Source organism: Micropterus salmoides, unplaced genomic scaffold, assembly GCF_014851395.1.
Source record: "Micropterus salmoides isolate LMB-PRFRI ecotype aquatic unplaced genomic scaffold, ASM1485139v1 Ms_hic_scaffold_4, whole genome shotgun sequence".
Lineage (NCBI taxonomy): Eukaryota > Metazoa > Chordata > Actinopteri > Centrarchiformes > Centrarchidae > Micropterus > Micropterus salmoides.
The window spans coordinates 27,197,351-27,214,218 of record NW_024043372.1 but is presented as its reverse complement, the minus strand read 5'-3'; the positions used below and the strand labels follow the sequence as shown (position 1 = coordinate 27,214,218).

The 16,868-nt window shown below is 42.0% G+C and overlaps 1 protein-coding gene across 4 annotated transcripts in view; it reads right to left on the bottom strand.

The window, feature by feature from the left end:
- dlgap4b (discs, large (Drosophila) homolog-associated protein 4b) overlaps positions 1 to 16,868 on the bottom strand; it is a 135,670-nt gene that overhangs the window by 81,475 nt on the left and 37,327 nt on the right. For all 4 annotated transcript variants that reach the window (XM_038697200.1, XM_038697201.1, XM_038697198.1 and 1 more), the window contains exon 2: positions 5,752 to 5,809. The gene's annotated coding sequence lies outside the window, so the exon portion shown is untranslated. The remainder of the gene's footprint in view (positions 1 to 5,751; positions 5,810 to 16,868) is intronic.

Sequence of the window (16,868 nt, the reverse complement as noted above, 5' to 3'; positions counted from 1 at the left end):
GCTGAAACTTCATTAAAGCAAAGCCAATACCTCTATGCAAATTAATGGAACAAAGTGCTCTCACGAGAGAGAAAAATCCTCTGCAGAGCTGCAGCTTTGGTCCTGGCCTTTCTGTATACAGCTGGGAGACACATTTTTTTCACAGTCACAAACTAGAGTGTAATCAACTCAAGTTTAGAACAAGAGGAGAGAGTAAGGGAGTAAAAAAGTATTTGAAAGTATTTCTGGCATAGAGTGTAAATACTAGCAATACAAGTCTTAGACACTGTACACTATGGATAAGCAAAGAATTTATCAGCATTTGCATACTTTTCTTTTGACAAGTTTTATTTTCAGGAGGTATCGAGAAGTACTGTAGTAAAAGTAGGAGTGCTCCTTTGTTTATGTTTGTTTTTTGTCTTTTGTTTGTTGTTTAGTTTAGTTTTTTGTTGTTGTATTTTTTGCTGGATTTATATAACAACATAATAATAATAAATATAAATATTGTAAATTGGAGGAATGTAAGAATTAAAGAGGTAGGAGTACATAAGTTTTACTTTTTCCTACTCCTTTTTGCACATGTGATAGAAGTATGTTAACACAGGAAAGAAGGGTACTTTGTTTGCTGCTCATCTGTTGTTTTTAAACATTGTTTATTTTATTTAATTTTATATATATATATATATATTTTTTTTAATTTATTGTTATTTTTTATATACTTTCTCTTGCATGTTCGAAATAAAGATTTCAAATCAAATCAAATCAAGTTTATGTAATGCTACATGCTATTTTTACAGTTTGATCCTATGCTATTAACAGTTAAATGTAATATGTTATATATTGATGTAATAGTACTGGAATGAGGAATCGATGAACATTAGCAGATAGAAAATGTATCAACAACAAAATCTGAAAATCGATTAATCTTTGAACCATTGTCATTCATCAAGCAAACATGCTTTTTTCCCTTTTATATCACTGAATATGTTTGGGTTTTTGCACTGTTGGTCAGACAAAACAAACAATTTGAAGACAAAATCTTGAGCTTTGGGAACAAGGAATATGAAGATATTTTGCTTATTTTACTGATCACAATCACTATGATAGGCTTACTTAGCAAAGTAACAAACAATTCATTTGGACAGTTGAACGGTATTGTTTTTGTTGTGTGCTGAAGATGAATTAGAAAAGTCTCCCTTGATATATTAAAGTGAAACATAATAGCATCAACAATTCATCATGGATAAAATGTAACACCATGACTCTCAGGAGAGAAAAGAACACATTGATTGTGGGCTGAATGAAGGCAATGGGACCAGAGCTTTGGGGACAGCATGTCTCTTTGGCATTTAGTGATGAATACTTTTCAAGCTGTGAAGAAATTAACCAAATGTACTACAATGTCATATTGTCAGAAAAAATAGATATTTCTGGTAGTCAGTATTATGTGAAGGTATCTCTCAGCAGAAGAAAAGAAAAAAAAGATAAACCGCGCATGTTGATAGTAAACTCACCTTAGTTTAAAAGCACAAACATTTGATGCGCTTATGTATAGCTTCTCCTGCATAATTACAAACACTCCTTTGGCTCTGTCCTTGCAGTCTCACATTCTGAAATGTTTTACATAAACAACGCAAGATAAATACATACACGTTATCTAAGACAGACAGAAACTGCATAATTAGCATGTAGGTTATCATTTGAATTTCAAATTAAATGTTTTATGCATATGCAGTGCTACACTCAAAATTAAACAATGAATTGGAATGTCGTCAATGCAACTCACGTTCACTATCACCATCTAAACACATTAATATCTAATTAACATTAACATGGAATATGATGTATGACCATTTATTTGTGAAAATGCATTTATACAACAATACTGTCTGGACCGTTCGGGTGAGTAATTAAGTTCAAATTCCTTAAGAGTACTAAAGGGTGTGCAGGGAGGCACTTGAAGTATCCTAATATGTAAACAGTGCAATTGGGTGGGGTTCCAGCAGATCAGGGGTCGATAAAGGGTCACGGAATGCATCACAGATCCTCAGTGCCTGGAGCACATTAAACTAAACTAAAGAAAACTGTCATCACAAACAAATAAAATGTAATATTTATATTTTCAGCAAGGTGAGGAGCATAGATCTCTCTCTCTCTCTATCTCTCATTGACGGTCGTTTTCCTTCTGTCTGTGGATTGCTGCTACCGGGTATGGGGAAAGTTAAAATAAGATACACAATAACTTAATTTTAAGTGTATCAAAATAAAGTGAAAGTGAAATGAAATCACTTCTATCTATGAGCCTTTTTGATCCCTTGTCCCTTCACCAGTACACTGACAGTTGATTAAGAGGACAATGTTTGAGAACTTTTCTCTGCATGAGTCATGCAATAAAGCTGACCAGTTAACAGATCAAATATTCACACATCCCTGTGATCCCCAGAATAAGGTTAGTTTTTAAGTAACCAACATTGTAATGTTTAACTAACATTTTGCTAATGCCTGATAATTGTATTCTAATTTAGTTACTTGGTGTTTGGTAATGAAAGGCCTACTTTTCATCATCTGAGCTACAACAAACACGAGAAGTTGACAATCTGCTGTGTTGCAGCACACTGTTGTTAATGACAATAAGGCACAGTTGTGTGCATTTAACAAGTTACACCATCTTGTGGGAATTATAAAGTAATGTTGCAGACACACACTAACTACAGGAGACCATCCACCAACACTGATGGTACTCAACGACTGGCTGACGAGCTGAATGGATTTTACTGTAGGTTTGAGAAGCCCACAGTCACACCTCTCCTCCGCTCCAACACCATTTTCAAACAATCATCTTCCCCCACTGCCTCACCGTCACCTCCACTCGCTGACCCTTCACCTGCACTCATGATCTGTGAAGAGGAGGTGAGACAGCTCTTCCAAAGGTGCCCCCCATAACCATTCTAAACAGCCCTGTGTCTGCTGTGGAATCCTTCAGGTATCTGGGATCCACTATATCCCAGGACCTAAAGTGGGAGCCCAACACAGTCACCATCATCAAGAAGGCCCAGCAGAGGATGTACTTCCTGCGCCAGCTCAGGAAGCTCAACTTGCCTTAGGAGCTGCTGATTCACTTTTACACAGCTATCCTGTCTTCTGCACGCCATCACTGTCTGGTTTGGATCTGCCACCAAAAAGGACAGGGACAGACTACAACGGACAGTCAGGACTGTAGAAAAAATCAGCAGTACCAACCTGCCCTCCATTCAGGACTTATACATTTCAAGAGTCAGGAAAAGGGCAGGAAACATCACTGCAGATCCATCTCACCCCGGACACAATCTGTTCCAGCTTCTGGTAGGCGCTACAGAGCACTGTACACCAAAACCAACAGACTCAGGAACAGTTTCTTCCCACAAGCCATCACTCTGATGAACAGCTGATTTCTGCCTCACAGTGTCAGGAACAATTCCTGTGCAATAACCCCGTAACTCTGTCTCTAATCAGCCATCTGTTTACTGGCTAACACTTATTATTTATTCATCATTCTCTATTTCAGAGCTGTTCATACTGTCATTTTGTATATACTGTATACCAAATCCACCTACCTCAAGTAAATAACACCTGCATATAATACTTATTTATTCCAGCATCCTTTGCACTATGCTCCATCACACTGTGTACATGTGTACCTGTATATCTCATCCACCTCTGACGTGTACATAATAATGATAATAACTTTACTCCTGCATCCTTTGCACTCTGCTCATTGCACTCTTGCAGTCTGTCTATACTGTTTTTGTTTATAGTGTGTATATATGTGTTCTCTATACTGTAGCTTGTGTGTGATTTTAATATTGTATTATTGTATTATTATTGTATTGTAAGTAAGCACATTGTGAGCATTGTGCAATCCAGAGTCTAATTCGTCGTATGTGTAAACATACCTTGCAAATAAAGCTGATTCTGATCCTTTGACCTTCTTGTTTGGGTCTGGAACAATTTTCTGTTCTGATCTCAACAAGTCGGGGCAAATTACTGTGTAAGCACCAATCAGAGGAAGCATTTTTACGATCTTATCACAGAGTTTTCACAAAGTATTTTACAGTATTTTTAAATTACAAAATACAAAACATTAAAGTATTTTGATACAAAACATAAAGCACTTTTCATAAACCCTATCAAATACAAATGAATACGAAATTAAATGGCTGAATGATAAAAAGATTTTAGTGAAGTAATATATAGTAGTCATGTTGGTTTTATCTCTGATATTGCTTAATAATAATAATAATCTCTATTGTTTGTGTTGTTTTTCCATTATGAAAAGACTATTCAAACATAACATGTGTGAAGGGATCATTCAAAAATATGAACGACTTTCAGGCATTGCAAAAATCTGTGGTGGTTTTATTGGTGGAAGTTTATACTCATGGTCACCATTACAACATGAGGTATACATTCACCATTGCTACCCAGGAAGTAAATGTATAACCAGTCAACAGGGTGAAAAAGTGACTTTCTATTTCACTAGGGGTCTATGCTCTCAGACGCTTGTCCATGTATGATTGTTCCCCACAGTATAGTTTTATTTTAGGTAATATTGATCCAATCAATATGTGGTCAACATTTGTTATAGAATGTATTAAAAGTGTTTTTTTTGTATCCAAGACTGTAAAAAAGTTAAGCTTTTAAACTTTTCACCCTTTGATGTTTTTGGTGTGCCCTGATGAATGGGTCACTGTTTTGTTCATATGTCGAGCAGCTCAGTGGAGCAAAAAATCACTAATGCTGCAGAAAGGATATTGATTTGTTTCTCTGAGTACAAAAATCAAGGAGGTGCTATCAATGTGACTGGAAATTTAACAACAAAGTACACAATCATAGCTCCTCCCAACACTGTTTCTTATTTTTTTTTATGCACAACATTATATGAATATTTGACTGTTGCCTCATACAACTTGATTTTACTTTCAGCCATTATAGTCTCTGTAAAAGGAAAGATGCCTAAGAATTCTTTGCCTGCATATCTAAAGCACAAGTGGCTGTATACTATACGTAAAGAAACCCATGCTCCTTTGCAATGCTTCTCTGCTGCATAGAATGAGCGACAGTGTGCTCCTATGGATAGTATCACATCAGAGATTTGTGTTCAGAATGAAATTAATCCAGTGTGAAATCAAGAGTCCAGTGTTGTACCTCAGGGAAGCCCACAGAGGACACTCATGATGCTGAGAATCGAGGCTATGTTCCATCAGCCCTCACTGCTCTGCAGGCAACATTGTGCATGCGTCTGCATGACAAAACATACCCTTTCAACCATGCAACAATACAGGACTGGTACACTTACTGTATGCATGTTGCATTCAAACTATTTAACATCAGATACAATGACATTTCTATTCTGATCAGTTTTTTGCCTGAGCAAACAAAAGCCCTCAGAGATGTATTAGTCTGCACAAAGGACAAGTTCTGCCTCCCACAACCTCATACTGTTTTTCTGTTTGACAGCTACACATTCAGTCTAAATGCCTTCAGGATCCATCGTAGTTCAGTCTATACAAGGTCAAGGCATGCTGTCTTTCTGTAGCCTATTAGCAGCTTCTCCTGGCAGATCAGCCGTTTCAACATATCCAGCAACAACATCAAGCAGGCCACTGTCTCATTAGTACTGGCTCTCTAGTCCCGGTGACAACTGGGTAGAAGATGCTAATGATGGCAATAAATGAAGAAAGAATATCATAATCCTGAGGGTTCGAGAAACAAAGAGGTCCAAGTGCACTGTACCTTATTGAAGAGTTTCTTATTGAGGTCAGGAAAGAGCAGGCTCAGAGAGGAGAAAGTCCTGTAACACAAAGACGGCTCATCAGCTTCAGTAATCACAACAAATCACATTTAATGTGTCTCACAGTCAACGTCTAACACAGAAAACGCATGCTAAATTGTTCTAAAGGTTAATAATGCCTGCAAAAGCTGTGTCAGTGGATTTGAACTGGCCTGCATAGTTTATGAGTTTGTGAATATCAAAATTATTATAGCACTCTATTAATGTGTTTCATTGTCTTCAAAAGTGCTTATTGTCGTGACAACTTTTTCATTTATTTGCAAAATCAATTTTCGAGATAGGCAAACAGGCACATCTTGAGAGATAAAGCATTTCAATTAAAAAGGACAGATAAGATTAGAAAAATGCTTCCTAAGGCATTACAATTCCAGGAAACCATATCATGAATCAGCAGTACCATTTTCCCACTTACAAAACATGATTTTGGATATTGTTCACTAACAGTAAAAAGGCATAGCTTTACAAATTACAGTAAAAACAGGTAGCCCTCTGAGCTTTTGCTCTGTCTTTTTAAATATGTTTATACCAGGAGGTGATATGCAGACATCAGAGTGCAGGACAAACGTTTACTAAGAGAAGCCAATGTCTCCAACAGCTAATGCTCACAAGTTTAATGTGAGGCAGTATTTTTTCATATTTGATTTATGATGAGCATTTTAGGGGCAAACATCCCACAGACAGCACATAACAGAGCCTAATTTTAGAATGCCGTTGCACTCTGTCATTAAATATTATAGCCTACATCCATTGCAGCCTGGTGTGACGCAAAGCAGTAGACTATTTCTAGTGACAAATGTCTGTGCGACACAAGCAGAAATACCAAAGTGATTATTCCCTGTGGAGGACTGCTGTTGTTCAGTTGAACCTACTACACTGTATAGGACATCCTCTGAAGAACAGAGCTATTCCTTGTCCATTCTGTAGTCTTTTTTCCCCCTGATCGATCACACCTGGATGCATTTAGTGATTCAGCCTGATTCAAAGTTGCTGATAACTGATTTTCAAAACTAGATACCGAAGTTGACTGGCTGTGCAGTCACAACTCTGTGTTAGTGTGAGTTTTTCACAATCTAGCCAAAATACTAGTCAAAATGCAGTATTAGCCTATAGTAAGCAAACAAATCTGAAGGCAGCCAGGTAACTTCCTTTTTAAAACTAAGTACTTTATTTTTTTCTTGCTTTGTGTTTTCTCTGATATTTAAATAAGAAAATAATAATGAAATAATATTCTGTAAAGGCCTTTTAATTTCAGTGAAAAGTATTCTGCCCATCTTATCTTCCTTCACATGGTGACCATCAGTGTCAATATCTGGATAGTTACTGGATGTGTGCCACCGACTGATCAGTGACCTTAACTGACCTCAACCTGACCTCTACTTGATTAGAGAGGCTGCGGCTCCCTGGGGGTTTTCAAGGCTCTGGTGCAGGCTAAATGTCTGACCTCAAACACTCCTAGCATCATTTTGGGCTTTGCCACTGGGTTCATCTTTCATTAGCCAGAGGTCAACTGTGTGGTCCATGTGTGTATGTGTATACTGCAGTAAGTTCAGATCTGTGTGTTTGTGTGTGTGATTCAGTTAATACTAGTACAACTCCCTCTTTTATATGAGAAAGGCTCCTAGAAATCAAATGAAACTACCTATCCTCTGAGACACAAAATGATGCCCGAAACATAATTGGCAGCCTGCAGCCATAATCTAATGCGCCTGTAGTATTCATGAGCCTGGAGCAGTAATGAGCCTCATTTTCCCAGAGTGATAATGCAAACTGCATAAACAAGACCAACATCTTAAATATGTAAAGAAAAAAGCAAAGATTTTCTCCTTAAGACAGATTGTCCGCACTGTTATTTGCAAGTGATCAGATCGGATTTGTGTATCCAGACATTGGCAACTTATCTGCAAGGGTTGCTGTAGTAATGACGACAGTAACTACGTATGCTGGTAAAGTGGCTTTCCAATGCGGAAGTATGAGAAACGGAGATTCATCAGCTCACCCACCAAACAATCACGCTGTCAAGTTGGGGTGCAGAACTCTTTCATTGCACCAGACAAACTCAGTGACGGAGGAGTTCTGAAACGTGACTTGACAGCGCCCAGCATGGATTCTGCTCAGCCGCTCTGATGCACTCCATCACTCTGGATATGACGCTGTCGTTGTGTGTCGCGTTGCAATACTTCAATCCGATTTGAGCATCCGGAGCGTCCGGACTGAGACCCATCTTTAGACATCCGACTGAAAGATCTTTTCAAACCACCTCCAAATGTGAATGAATCTAGATTTTCTTTAATCAACCTGGATATAATCAGGATATGCCAAAAAACTGATTTGGTCTGACAGTCTGAACAAGGCCTTAAACACTCCACAGCAAAGCCTTACATTAAAGGTACCTTGTGAGGTTTTTTACCACTAGAGGCACTATAGAACAATGTTTGCTGAGCAGATCACCATATTCATAGCTTTCAGTCACGTGACATGCGCAGTGACCTGGAGGGCAAAACAACAGACCAACATAGCGGCTCATACCGCGACTCCCCTGTAGAGAAGCCACAAAAGCAGTTAAATTTTATTTGGATCACCTCTCAACTTAAGAAAAAGAAAGATATGAACACAAAAACTGCCAGTGTTGGGCACTTCTGATCCATATAACGTTACAGCATCCGCTGCAGCATTTCTACCGTTAAAAACCGCCAGGTCCCTGCTGCTGCTAAACTGTGGTAATGTTTGTATTTACCTTGTGGGGAATCCCTCACCTAACAGCCCAGGCTTGTCTCCTCCTCAATTAGTGCATCTGAAAGCACAACAACCATCCAGCATTTGTACACAAAGAAGGGGGTGACAGAATCAGCATTATTGCCAATTCCTTGTATGTGTTTCACACATACAAGGAATTTGCTTTGGTGATACGGTGCTACACACAGACATACATACAGATGACATAAATAGATGTAGAAATATATAAATATGCAATAAACAAATGCAAGTTACATAAGAATACTACTATTTGCAGAGAGAGAACAACGCATTACTCTGGTTTGTGTTGTGCAGACGTATTGCAACGGAAGAGGATGTTGTGTGCATAAATATAGAAATTGACAATATAAAAAAATAAAAATAACAATAAAACAACAACGATTAACAATTAACAACAAATATATGCAATGTGCCAGGTTCGTGCATGATATGAAATGAAGTGATATTTACATGTGCATTATTTGAAAGGGGGGAGTGTCAGTGGTGGACCCGGGCCTTGTTAATGAGGCTAACTGACATGAAAACTATTTCAATTGACTGCAAAGGGTTGTAACAGCTAGTGGGTGTGATGCATCTACATGTAGCAATGGCACAAGTAAAAGTAAAGAAAGCAGGCAAAGCAATGCAGTAAAGTAAATCCATTAATAACTTTGTGTGTAAAGTTCTTTGTAACTACTCACTAGTTTCAGACTTGTCATTTACTAAATCAGGTTGTACTGTCAAAACTTAGCTAGAACAGATAAATAAGATAATGCGTTTCCCAGAAATATTTTTATGACGACCAAACAAAAGCTTAGTGATCCACAATTAACTTTTTCAAAAACTTACAAAAACACTTGGTGGTCCCTTTAAGTCTAAAGCAATATGTTGCAATATAATTCTTATGTAAGTAGCACTGCATATACTGAGGTCAATAACTCTGGCAATGCTTTATTGATCCTTGAAAGTGCACATAGCTTTGGTATTTGTTTTCTGAATATTGGTTCCTTGCCAACCTCTGGTGCTTTTAATGTCATCTGAGGAGAAGAAATCATTTCTACTGACTGAGCAGCAATTACTGACTGGCATAGATCCTCACAGCAGAATTTGACCGCAGGCCTGTTTTTACCCATGTACGAGCTAAGCCCTTCAGTGTGGCTCACGCTGTTATGGTTTCTGTGCAAACAGTGACAGTAAGTGCTGACCGGGAGGTCTGAATGCAGCAGGGGCTCATTGAGGCAACATTAGCCTTTTGCATTAGCCTAGCTCTCCTGTGACACACTTTCTGCTGTCTGAGGCACTCTTAGCAACATCTAACTGTATCACTACAGGCCACACTGCTGCTCATCAGCCGCTTGTCTCTGTTCACCTCTCCTTTCTCTTCCTGTTAACCCGCTGACATTTTTGTTTTGCCACTCTGTCTAATTGCTTTCTCATAAACCCTGCGCACCCATGTCTTTTAGTCTGTCTGATTTTCTCTCTCCTTCTATCTTTTTGCAAACACTCACAGTCGATCACTCACAATCCTGCTTTGATCTGACTGACCAAGGTGCTTTGTAAATGAAACAGAATATCCTTAATCCTTCTTTTTCACACTCACATATTACAAAAGGTACAAAGAAAATGGTGACTACTCCACTGACAGATCGATGCTATTGTTATTGATTATGTCTATTTTCAGATGAACAAACATGACATCATATTCCCCTTTCTCCATTTCTTGTACTTTGTTACAGTATGTGCTCTCACACACAAAAGTGCACACTTCTCTATCAAATGTCTGCACGTTGTCATCCTTTTCTATTTCCCAGCAGGGGCTTTTATAAACACAGTCAGACTCAGGTAATACACCAAGGGAGCAGTGCCCCCATAATCCACACTGGATGTGGAGGTTTTACCCATTGTCCCGCTCTCCTCTTCTATCAGTGACAGGAGTACAGCCTCAGCAAGGGTGCTCAAAGGTAACCAATTGCCGAGAGCCACCATGGTGTGTCATGGCTAGGAGATAGCCTCTGATAAAATCATGCAGGGATCAGATGTGATACATAAGGACAGTCACCTTCCAAAGTGTTTTGGAAAGCACTGTGGGAGAAGCTGGAACAGACTTTAAAATTATTGGGAAGCAGTAATACAGGATCTTCTATATATTCTATTTGTCACTGAATGACTACCTTATAATAACAACAGTTTGAAATCAGATCAGTAAAACCTATTTCCTCAAAGCAACAACACTCATTTTGCTCTGGGGGAATATAAACTGCAGGCCAGAGGTCACTCAGTGTTTCCTCATCCTTGTAAGAGCCCATAATTAGTCATCCATATTGTGGTCAAATATCTTACTGGTCATTGTTACAGTGTAACTGAAGCTGACTCCAGGGGGAATACTGCAAGTGACTCGCTTTAGTTTAGCTTTGCTCTGTGAGTGCTACTTTCTTGCTCTACTTCATGCTCCACTTCTTGTCCCCTATAAGTTGTCTCTGGCATACTTAACTTCTAAAACTAGTCCATCATTGCTGACAAATGATCATGCTGTAAAGAGAGTAATGCACAACTGTATGTTTAGTCATCTGTAAAATTGGCCCTACACTAGATAGAGAACAAAAGGGACAATAACTAAAGTAGAGGATTACACCATTAAACATATAATGTATTTACATGACTGGTTTTGAGTGAAATATCACAAAGAATTTTGTGCATTCATTCATTTCTCCATCATGATGAATTGCAAAGATTCATTTGTTTAATATTGTGGTTTACGACCAACTACCTGCAAAAAATTCTCATCATCGTGAGCTGTACTTTGATAATTAGCAAATGTTAGCATGCTAACACAAACTAAAAATGATAAACATGGTCAACATTAAACTAAAAAAATGCATGTGGTCATGATCATTTTAAGTATATTAGCATGCTGACATTTATTATTGCTGACATTTTTTATTTATAGACTTATTATAAAATATATTGCCATGGCATCACATGTTTTGACCTACTGTAAATGTGCAGTTGAATTATGGACTACTGGGAATAATACGATTAATGTGAATAATGTGCATACCTTCAAGAAATTACAATCTTTGTCATTATAGCCACATGGGCTCACAGGTCAATAAAAGATTAAGTTTCTTTTCTAATCAATGCAAACATCTTATTGGCTAGTGGACTGTAACTCACTATTATTATTGCTTTGCCATTATATCCCATGAAGAACCTTGATGTATCGACCATCAATCTCTCCTCTGATTGCCCTCGGGAACCTTCTTGCTATGGTAACGACCCCTAATGACCACCATTGTGGCAACAGCTGTAGTCGTGGCAACAGTTCGGTTCAGTCTTTCACGCTGAGAATAAAAAGACGCAAGGGTGAGGCTCTCTGTCATCAGCAGTCAGATAGAATATGCATCAAAGTCTTGTGTACCATCCTCTCAATCCATCCATCCATCCACTCATCTATCTATCCATCCATTTTTTTTTATCCATCCACAGGTCCATCTGTCTCTTCTCCCCTGTATTCTCATCTGTCCCTGTATGTTATTGCCTCGTTTTCAATACACAATTAACTGCTTAATGTTCTCCTCAAGCAAATGGATTTTCGGAGTCATAAATACACAGATCGTTACCGTCATCACAATTATTTCCCTCTTTCCCTCTTCTCTTGCTCTGTCTCTTCCATGATTAACTCCCCAGTTCATCATGCAACACTGATACGGCTACATTAACAATCTTGACAAATCCGGCGGCCATCCATTGCAAAACAAAAGCAGAAAAATTATGTTTTTACAAACTCCCACCTTCTATCAACCAAATTATCACTCACTCACCCTGGCCTTTCTTTCTTTTTTATAATGTACACTATCATTTTCTCCTCATATCCATTCAACCCCCTCAATGTTTCCACCTCTCTCTCCCTCGCATCAAAGGAATTTGACCTGGTGTATTTTAGATTGTTACAAAAAACAATAATAGAAACAGCTACAAAAGAAAACAGGTTTCCCATATCATGCCCATCTCTGTCAGTCTCCAGCTCTAACCTTTTCCCTCCTGTTCTGTCTCTTTGTCAGCACCTCCCTCTGGGCACTGAGCGGCCCATGTACCCCCATGAGCGATAGCGCTGAGAGAGCCTGAAATATTGATGGCCCCAGGCGAAGGCCACCTCCAGCACACTCTGCAGGGGGTCAGGCCAGGGCTGCAGTCAGGTAGAGTCAGAGTGGGTGATCTTTAGCGAGGAGGATGGCTATTCCACGGCAGATGGAGGTGAGGTGTAGTGAAGCAAATGAGGAGCAATGATGAGTGTGTGTAAAAAACATGTTATCCCAGCTGCCAGCTGGCTTCTTCACATGGATCCAGTGATTTGCTTCGAGGTGATCTGGAACTTCATCCAAGGCAGCATGTGTGTGTGGAGTTGAGTGGACTCCTGAGCTGGACTTTTTTACATACTGGGATCACTAAGCATGCTTCTCCAAGATAAGCCTCAACACAACCATGAGATTTGCTTTGGGCTGTATGGCTCGTTTTTGCACCCCTCCCCCTTTGTTTTCCACCGTCTTTTTCCATCTCCCTTGATGTCTCTCTCCCCCACAACCAAACCCCTAATTTTCTCCCCTTCTCATTTTCTGCTCGTTAGGCACACGCTTCATCGTTGTCTTAAAATTGAACCTTTTTCCTCTATTTCCCATTTTCCTTCCTCATTCGTCTCTGGGTGACTTGGTGAAGGTGATCTTGCCAAAGAGACCCATAAGAATCGCCATGGAGACAGCATCCAGTTGGGTGATGCTAATGGAGAACGGGGGGAGGGGGTTACAGGGAAAGACAATAGCAATGGGACAGCAATAGTGTGAAGGCAGCTCCACCACAGAGCTTATTTTCTGCAGCTCCCGATTCATGGTCCCATGGCTGGTTTAGATTGCTTTAATATTGCCTCCCTCTGTATTTCTTTCTCGCTCTCTCTTCGTCTGTTTCTTTCTTGAACCTAGGGTAAACATGAAAAGCCTGTTAAAATGAGAATTCAATTAAATCAGATGCGAAGCAATGTGTCCTGCCTTTATTTTTCTAAACCATTGTTTTTGTTTTAGAGGATCTGTAAGCAAAACAGTGGCCCACACAGCAAGAAGGTCCGGAGTTTGAACGCCGGCCTTTTTGTGTGGAGTTTGCATGTTCTCCCTGTGTCTGCGTGGGTTTCCTCTGGGTGCTGAGGTTTCCCCCACCATCAAAAAAATGTTGGTTCTCCAGTCAGTGCCGTTTGACCAGACACTGCATTTCAATCTGGAGTTGAGCCCCGGGGGCTGTACAGTGGCTGCCCACTGCTCCCTTCAGGGATAGGTTAAATGCAAAGGATGACTCTTGTGACATGTATATGTATGTGACAAATAAAGTACTTTTACCATAGGCGTCGCTAGACCGTTTTTTCTGTGTCCATGTGCTGTGCCCCAGTGAAATTGTGAAGCCCCCCTGGCATTGTTTGGCGACATGTCAGGCTTCACGGTCAAGTTCGCAACATTTGGCTACATCTGCAACGTCCAGTCAAGTTAGCAATAATATATATGCAACATCGGGATACACTTTCAAAATAAAACTACTGGTTGATGTGAAATGGTGCGTTGTTAACAATATGAAACGTCGCAAAACACGAGTCTATGCTGAAAGCGAGTGTTTACAACGATGACGAGAGGACTAAGAGGGACTATCCTTCTGTGCACAAGAAGAGAAAATAATTCAATGAGAGTGACTTTTGAGAACAGCAGTCAGGTAAACTTGTGTTCTCTCCAAAGTCTGATGTGAGCAAGTTCATGTATAGGCTGTGTCGCACTCTGTCTGTCTGCCATGCCGTGTTTTGCACTGCTGCTCGTTAGTCCCTGTGTATATATACCTGGTGTTTCTGTCTTTTCTTTGTCGGGTCATTGTTTATTGTCACCCAGTGTTGCAGTTTGTTCTCGTGTCTTCAGCCTTACTCGCCGTGTCTCCCTGTTACCCTGCTTATTTTTGGATTCTGGTTTTCACCCTTTTGGATTTCTGTTGGACAGCCTTTGTTTTTGGATTCTGTCATCAGCCACTCAGTTGTAAGTGTGCTCGCCTTTGTTTGTTTATTAAAACCCCTTGAACTATACCTGCACTACCCGTGTCCTGCATTTGGGTCCTACTACCTGCCTCCATACGACAAACCGTGACAGAATGACCCGACCAGCTAGCCTATGGCCTGATAGCCTGGAGGCTAGGCTTCCCCCGGAGTTCTCCTTTGAAGGGAGTCGCCTGGCCATCTTTTCGGGTTCCCGTGGTGGTCATCGGAGGCGACCAGGTCACCAGCAGTGACCCGTCTGCAACCAGCGTGATCCCAGGCCTGCTAGGAGTGCTGCTAGCCGCCTGCCTGATCCCCGGCCCGCTAGCGCTGCTAGCAGCCTGCCTGATCTCGAGCAGACTTGTGTTCCCTCATCGGTGGTCCGACAAACACCAGCTCCGTTGGTGGCCCAGCCGACTCCTGTTCCCTCGTCGGTGGCCCGACCGGCACCTGCTTCGCCGGTGGTCCGATCGACTCCTGTTCCCTCGTCGGTGGTCTGACCAACACCAGCTCCGTTGGTGGCCCAGCCGATTCCTGTTCCCTCGTCTGTGGTCCGACCGGCACCCGCTTCGCCGGTGGTCCGATCGACTCCTGTTCCCTCGTCAATGGTCTGACCAACACCAGCTCCGTTGGTGGCCCAGCCGATTCCTGCTCCTCGTGTCCTGTCGGTGGTCCGACCAACACCAGCTCCGTTGGTGGCCCAGCCGATTCCTGTTCCTCGTGCTCCGTCGGTGGTCCGACCGGCATCTGCTTTGCCGGTGGTCCGATCAACTCCTGTTCCCTCGTCGGTGGTCTGACCAACACCAGCTCTGTTGGTGGCCCAGCCGATTCCTGTTCCCTCGTTGGTGGTCCGACCGGCACCCGCTTCGCCTGTGGTCCGATCGACTCCTGTTCCCTCGTTGGTGGCCAGACCGGCACCTGTTCCCTCGTCAGTGGTCCGACCAACCAGCTCAGTTGGTGGCCCAGCCGACTCCAGCTCCTTGTGTCCGGTCCATGGTCCTCAGCCCAGCTGTCTCGCCGGTGGTCCTCAGCCCAGCTGCTCAGTCCGAGGACCTCAGCCCAGCTGCTCAATCCGTGGCCCTCAGCCCAGCTGCGCCTCCAGAGCACCCAAGCTTTGGGTGCCGACCTCCGGAGAGGTCTTGCCGTTGGCCTCCTGCTCGGCCCCCAGTGGGTTTGCTGCCTCACTGTTGGCCGTCCTGCCAACCCCTTGAACTCTGTTGCCCCCTTGATCTGCCCGGCCTGTTGGGTCGTCCCCCGGGGCGACCTCCTGAACATTGTTGCCTCCCTGTGCTGCCCGGGCTGTTGGGACGGCCTCCCGAACTGTGTTTCCCCCCTGGTCTACCTGGCTTCATGGGTCATCCTGCGGGACACCCACCTGAACTGTTTTGCCCTCCTGGTCTGCTCGGTCGACCTCCTGGTCTGCCCCCTGAACTTTTGTTCGCCTCGGTCGGCCTCCTGAACTGCCTTGCCCTGCCGGTATTTGGCCCTCCACCCACCCTGGGCCGGCTTGACCTGTTTGGTTTTTTTTTGTGATGTTTTGTTTTAGGACGTCAGGGGCCGTGCTTTTGAGGGGGTACTGTCACACTCTGCCTGTCTGCCATGCCGTGTTTTGCACTTTTGTGTTTAGTTAGCGTTATTTTGGTCTGTTGGGTTTTGGGGGTTTGTCTTGTCTGTCGTCTAGTGTTCGGTAACCCTTGTCATGTCTGTTACCCCCAGTGATCCCTCTGCATGTCTGTCTCTGTTTTCCCCTGCTCGCTCTCTCTCTCTCTCTCTCTCTCTCTCTCTCTCTCTCCCTGCCTGTGCCTCGTTAGCCTCATGTCTTTCACCTGTGTTGCTCCCGCCCTGCTCATTAGTCCCTGTGTATATATACCTGGTGTTTCTTTCTTGTCTTTATTGGGTCATTGTTTATTGTCACCCAGTGTTGCAGTTTGTTCTTGTGTCTTCAGCCTTACTCGCCGTGTCTCCCTGTTACCCTGCTCATTTTTGGATTCTGGTTTTCACCCTTTTGGATTTCTGTCGGACAGCCGTTGTTTTTGGACTCTGTCAATCAACCCCTCTGTTTGTAAGTGTGCTCGCCTTTTGTTGTATTAAAACCCTTCTGAACTGTTCCTGCTAGCTTTCGTGTCCTGCATTTGGGTCCTCCAACCTGCTCAACCCTGCCAACCACCACGCACTGTGACAGGCTGCAGGGAAACTCTGTCTGTCTAGCTAACCCAGCTTTGCAGCACAACTAGGTCTGTTTTGGTCTTGGTTTCTTGCCAGACTGACTGAACA